The sequence below is a fragment of the Rutidosis leptorrhynchoides genome, chromosome 5 (assembly GCF_046630445.1).
Source record: "Rutidosis leptorrhynchoides isolate AG116_Rl617_1_P2 chromosome 5, CSIRO_AGI_Rlap_v1, whole genome shotgun sequence".
In the NCBI taxonomy this organism is placed as follows: domain Eukaryota; kingdom Viridiplantae; phylum Streptophyta; class Magnoliopsida; order Asterales; family Asteraceae; genus Rutidosis; species Rutidosis leptorrhynchoides.
The window spans coordinates 410098742-410105814 of NC_092337.1; positions in this window are offsets into that span (position 1 = coordinate 410098742).

The window sequence follows — 7073 nt, forward strand, 5'->3', positions numbered from 1 at the left end:
AACTTTATCTTTATATTATTCTGACACGATAAGCAATGTTTGTTAAGTTAAATCTCAAGGATTTTAAACTATGTTTATACATTCATTTAAACCTCGACCAAATTCCAATGATTCACGAACCATTAAATGAACATATATGAATATGTATGTATATGTATATATGTTATAAATTGAAAATGTCAACAAAGTATTTAAACATATAATGCTTTATATAAACGTATTTGTTTCAATATGATTATCGATGAAATTAAATAAAATATATTAAATGATTGAATTATCAGAAACATTGAATTATGATTACAAGTCTCTGTTGAGAGGTCCACTATGATTTGAGAAAATCTATTCCTCTTAACGATATTCGGAATAATTTGTAAAGCTATTTATAAATAAAAATAAAAAGTGTCATTTACGAAAGTTAGACAAAAGCTAGTGGAGAATTGGTTTCCATAATATTCTATTAATCTATTTTCAAACGTACAAAAACGTTTTCAGTTTAAAAAGAACTTTATTATTAAAACGTATATAACTTTTATAAATATCTAAAATCACTTTTGACAACTCATTACTTAACCAGTATAATAAATATAACGATATTTATATTTTATTTCATTAAATATATATAACGATTTAAATTAATATTATATATATTTATATGCGTATTATACATACATAGTTTTTATACTTTTACTATACTTTAACTTTACCTTTACTTTACTTTTACTTTACTTTAACTTTAATAATTCACTTTAATAATTCATACTTTAATAATTCACTTTAATAATTCATACTTTAATAATTCATACTTTAATAATCCACTTTAATAATTCATACTTTAATAATCCACTTTAATAATTCATACTTTAATAATTCACTTTAATAATTCAAAAATCTATTATAAATAGAATTCAATAGGTTTCATTATTTCATAGAAACTTGTAAATATATTTCTCTAAAACTCTCTCAATCGATTTATATATATATATATATATATATATATATATATATATATATATATATATATATATATATATATATATATATATATATATATATATATATATATGCTCTGTATTATTTCAAGATATTATTAGTATACATAAAATATTACGACGGAGTGATGTCCGAGTGATTTCAAAATAGTTTTTTTTAAATGAGTCGAAGCTAAGGAAATTATGGGTTATAGCTATGGATGTGATGGGTATGGTTTATGGGTATGCTCGTGAGGTCAAACTAGTGTTTATCATCTCCGTTGCATCTACGTACTTTCCTGCAATATTGAATCTCAATATTGATACGTTCGTGAATCCGATGCCAACCTTGCACTTGTTAAATGACGTTATATGTATTTTTACTACGAAATACAGTATTGTGAGTTTCATTTGCTCCCTTTTATATATATTTTTGGGACTGAGAATACATGCGCTGTTTTTATAAATGTTTTACGAAATAGGCACAAGTACTAAAATTAATTCTACGTGGGTTTAAACCAGAAATATACCCTTAGCTTGGTAACATTAAACTACTTGTCTATGTACGGTAGGCGCGAATCCTAAAGATAGATCTATTGGGCCTGACAAACCCCATCCTGACTATGGGATGCTTTAGTACTTCGAGGTTATTTTAAACACACCTGATCTGGTGTACTTCAGAGGGTAAAACATGAACGTTAAGGCTTGTTACCGGGTGCCTACAACTTATAGAATACTTTTATACACTTGCGAGTGTACATATATTTTAAACAGAAATCTTGTGGTCTATTAATATATTGAAATGATTGTTATGATAAACCTATGAACTCACCAACCTTTTGGTTAACACTTTAAAGCATGTTTATTCTCAGGTATTAAAGAAATCTTCCGCTGTGCATTAGCTCATTTTAAGGATATTACTTGGAGTCATTCATGACATATTTTGAAAGACGTTGCATTCGAGTCATTGAGTTCATCAAGATTATTATTATGTCAATTATAGTTGGATGTATTATCAAATGGTGTGCATGCCGTCAACTTTCGTTGTAAAGAAAGTTTATCTTTTAAAAACGAATGCAATGTTTGTAAAATGTATCATATAGAGGTCAAATACCTCGCGATGTAATCAACTATTGTGAATCGTTTATAATGTATATGAACAGGTCCTTTCAGTTGGTATCAGAGCGGTGGTCTTAGCGAACCAGGTCTGCATTAGTGTGTCTAACTGATAGTCGTTAGGATGCATTAGTGAGTCTGGACTTCGACCGTGTCTGCATGTCAAAAGTTTTGCTTATAATTTTTGTCGGAAATTGCCTGCTTATCATTCTTAGTCTAGACACATCTTACTGCATTGATTTCATGAATAGTGTATAGACAAAATTCATATCTTAGCGTATCTGCTAATCCATATCTTAGCGTATCTGTTACTGTAAACTTTGCCTGACATATCCCGTAAATTCCTCCCTATTCTACGAAATCTTTTGCGCTATATATATAGATATTCTATGTAATTAGAATACCACCCGATAGCCGAAAAATCATTTCATATCGAAAAATCCTTTATTCACTCGAAAAAAATGGAATTCGTCATTAGTTCAAGTCCCTCGAATTCCGATATGGAACCCCACTCAAGCTCCGAAAGCAGTGTGACCGGAATGGATCAACCAATTAGCCATCATCTATTCTGGATGAATTGGGGATAGGTTCGTAGCCTCTTCAATAATTGGAGACAAGAAGAAGGTGATCCCTTCCATCCACCACATTGCCCTCTTGGCGATGAACCTGAAGCACTTACCAGCGAATCGGTCCGAAACACCATTTTCTCTCTCATTTCCAGAGTATCTCGTCACGATTATATACTACATCAAATTCTAGATTTTATTTATCCGCTCGTTCGAACCGACAATCACCCCGGTGTAATAGAAGAAGTCAACGCGCTTCGTGTTCGAGTAGTGGCTTTAGAGAATATGGTGCAAGGGTTACAAACACCAACAAATAACGAAGTATTAATTCATAATTTCAATTTTATTGAATAAATACTCCGTAAAAGTTATGTAATTTCTAAAGTCTTTAGGGATTATTCAGTTCTAGTTTCAACCGTAAATCAAATGAGTTTAATTTAATTTTAACTCATTAAATCTATGTTACATCTGAAGAAAATATGCACATATATATTTTCATAAAGACTATAATAAAATTCTGTTGTACAAAATATTAATTGTGAAATTTTTTTTAACGGGTAGGTAATACCCGAGAGATATATAAATTCACAATTAATATGTTACATTTTTCGAATCTGATTAAGCAAATCATCAACTATACTCCCAAAATCTCACAACAATATACATTCTTGTATAGTAATCAAAACAACCATTCTCACCCAAATTTGATTACGCATTCTGATTTTGACAAATCAAAATCCAAGTCATGATTTAACAGAAGACATCACTCTTAGATTCCTACATCTTTCAAAGCTATACTTTGACTTCAAAACTGTGTAACATCATATGTATATTAACGATTACAAACTGTGTTCAAACTCTCTGAAGTTTTCGAAGACACTTCAAACAATGAACAATCGAGATGATGATCCAACCACATATTACCCACATTTATGTACCTAAAAAGCTCTCGAAGCCAAAGTCATATTTCGACACGTATCCGTGTCAGACCCTTTGGCATTTATTAGCTAAAATGACTTTTCAATTCCTTTTCAAAGTAGACAGTTTTGTCACAGCTCCAGCAAGTCAACTTTGACTTTTTAGTCGGACTAGTCTTATTATAACCTCGATAGATACGTTGCCTTTTCGTCATCGTTACTGGGGACCTTTCATATCTCGCCACCTTAGCAATAAACTTACCAACAACTTCAATTTTCTTTGACTTTTCAAAAAATCATTATATTTATTGAAATCACATCATTTACTCATTCGCATCTTGTAACGAGAATTGTCATACGAATCATCAGAAAACAGTAACCAGTATTTTGAAATCTCGCAGCATGTCTACGCCAACAGTTATATGTGTACGTAAAACGTCTATCTCCTGGACTTACATACTTTGAATGTGAAGTTCTGAAAAATATTTTGAACTGCAAACTAGTTCTTGAAATGCTGACGAAGCATCAAAAACTATAAAAGATCTTTACACTAAAAAGTTTGATGACAAAGAATAGTAAGGTGGTAAAGCTGAGAAAAAGAGAAGGTTTGGAACTGGAAAACGGATTGAACGGACTATGAAGGAGGCTGTGGACAAATCACAAAGACTAAATCTGCCTTCAAAGAATCCAAATGATTCAGTGCCTGCTAAAGTCATTAACGAATACCTTACTCTTTATTCTAAACCTTTACAGAAAAATCTTCATCATCATCCATCAATATTAAAAATTCTAAGATATTATCATATCTTTCATTATAAATATCCGCGATATTTCTGAAGATATTTTCATAACTAATCTTATCTGAAGTCATTTATCTCTTTGCGCTATCAGTGTTACATCATATAAGAAACTATCAGTTTCTATATTCTATAAACTTTCGAGTTTAAATTATGAATGTTTTGAAGTAGTGTTGGGAACTGAAGCATGAGTTAGTATAATATAATGACACTTGATCAACGTGATTATATTACAGTAAGTCATGCCGAGTTTCTAATGGGACATGACGATTCACAGACCATGCCGTCATCATGTTCCATGTTACACGACTCTTGTATTCTATTTAATCTCTAAAAATATCAAGAATATATTTTCTTGATGATTCGGTCTTTTCAGGGAATTCTGGTAAATTAACAAATCAAGATCGTGCTATTACCATTTCCTTCTTAGAACATTAACTATGTTCATTCTGAAATTCATATCTGCGAATACTGGACCATTACAAACGTTGCTTAATCGCAAGAAGAAGAAATGAAAGGACAAAACTCCAAAATAGAAATTGGAGTATAAATCGCAGCAAATAGAAGGGAGCATTAACTGTGGATGTCAATGATTATAGAAGACAAAAGCAGGGGCTTTGAAATATAAGGGAAGATATAAAACCCAACAACCACCCAAAAATTATAAACCGTATATATCGATGCATATAGCAATATAAAGACACGGAAGAACTAAAAACACTATAAAACCGAGAGTATAGTAGAAGTAAATAGATTCTTCCGGAGGCAGATGAAAAAGAAGAACGACAGATATGAAAGTGAGGAGTATATCGAGAATCAGTACTGGATGAAGCATATTGACAAATACTTTAAAATATGAGTTGAGGGAGAAAGAATAGAAGGTGTGAGTTGTAAGGAAACGAAGGAGGTGGATTTATAGTGAAATACCCGACAGAGAAATCAAGATGGAATATCGTATTAATTCAAAGAGAATCATAATCTCCTTAATCACCGAAGCATCAAATCCAACGTAGATTACAAAGATTTTCTTTAAATTCGGAGATCAATTGTGATGATGTCAAAAGATATGACGAATCACTATAATCTTATTTCCTTCATTTACGATAACTTCCTTCATACGCTTATAGTAATCGAATTATTTTATCCATACTACTTAGACATGATAAAACTTCATAATCGTTACGTCATAATAACATTCTCATTGTTAGCCATAACCACCTCTATCAAATTTCGGGGACGAAATTTCTTTAACGGGTAGGTACTGTGACGACCCGAAAATTTTCGACTAAATTTAAACTTTATCTTTATATTATTCTGACACGATAAGCAATGTTTGTTAAGTTAAATCTCAAGGATTTTAAACTATGTTTATACATTCATTTAAACCTCGACCAAATTCCAATGATTCACGAACCATTAAATGAACATATATGAATATGTATGTATATGTATATATGTTATAAATTGAAAATGTCAACAAAGTATTTAAACATATAATGCTTTATATAAACGTATTTGTTTCAATATGATTATCGATGAAATTAAATAAAATATATTAAATGATTGAATTATCAGAAACATTGAATTATGATTACAAGTCTCTGTTGAGAGGTCCACTATGATTTGAGAAAATCTATTCCTCTTAACGATATTCGGAATAATTTGTAAAGCTATTTATAAATAAAAATAAAAAGTGTCATTTACGAAAGTTAGACAAAAGCTAGTGGAGAATTGGTTTCCATAATATTCTATTAATCTGTTTTCAAACGTACAAAAACGTTTTCAGTTTAAAAAGAACTTTATTATTAAAACGTATATAACTTTTATAAATATCTAGAATCACTTTTGACAACTCATTACTTAACCAGTATAATAAATATAACGATATTTATATTTTATTTCATTAAATATATATAACGATTTAAATTAATATTATATATATTTATATGCGTATTATACATACATAGTTTTTATACTTTTACTATACTTTAACTTTACCTTTACTTTACTTTTACTTTACTTTAACTTTAATAATTCACTTTAATAATTCATACTTTAATAATTTACTTTAATAATTCATACTTTAATAATTCATACTTTAATAATTCACTTTAATAATTCATATTTTAATAATCCACTTTAATAATTCATACTTTAATAATTCACTTTAATAATTCATACTTTAATAATTCACTTTAATAATTCAAAAATCTATTATAAATAGAATTCAATAGGTTTCATTATTTCATAAAAACTTGAAAATATATTTCTCTAAAACTCTCTCAATCGATTTATATATATATATATATATATATATATATATATATATATATATATATATATATATATATATATATATATATATATGCTCTGTATTATTTCAAGATATTATTAGTATACATAAAATATTACGACGGAGTGATGTCCGAGTGATTTCAAAATAGTTTTTTTTAAATGAGTCGAAGCTAAGGAAATTATGGGTTATAGCTATGGAGGTGATGGGTATGGTTTATGGGTATGCTCGTGAGGTCAAACTAGTATTTATCATCTCCGTTGCATCTACGTACTTTCCTGCAATATTGAATCTCAATATTGATACGTTCGTGAATCCGATGCCAACCTTGCACTTGTTAAATGACGTTATATGTATTTTTACTACGAAATACAGTATTGTGAGTTTCATTTGCTCCCTTTTATACATATTTTTGG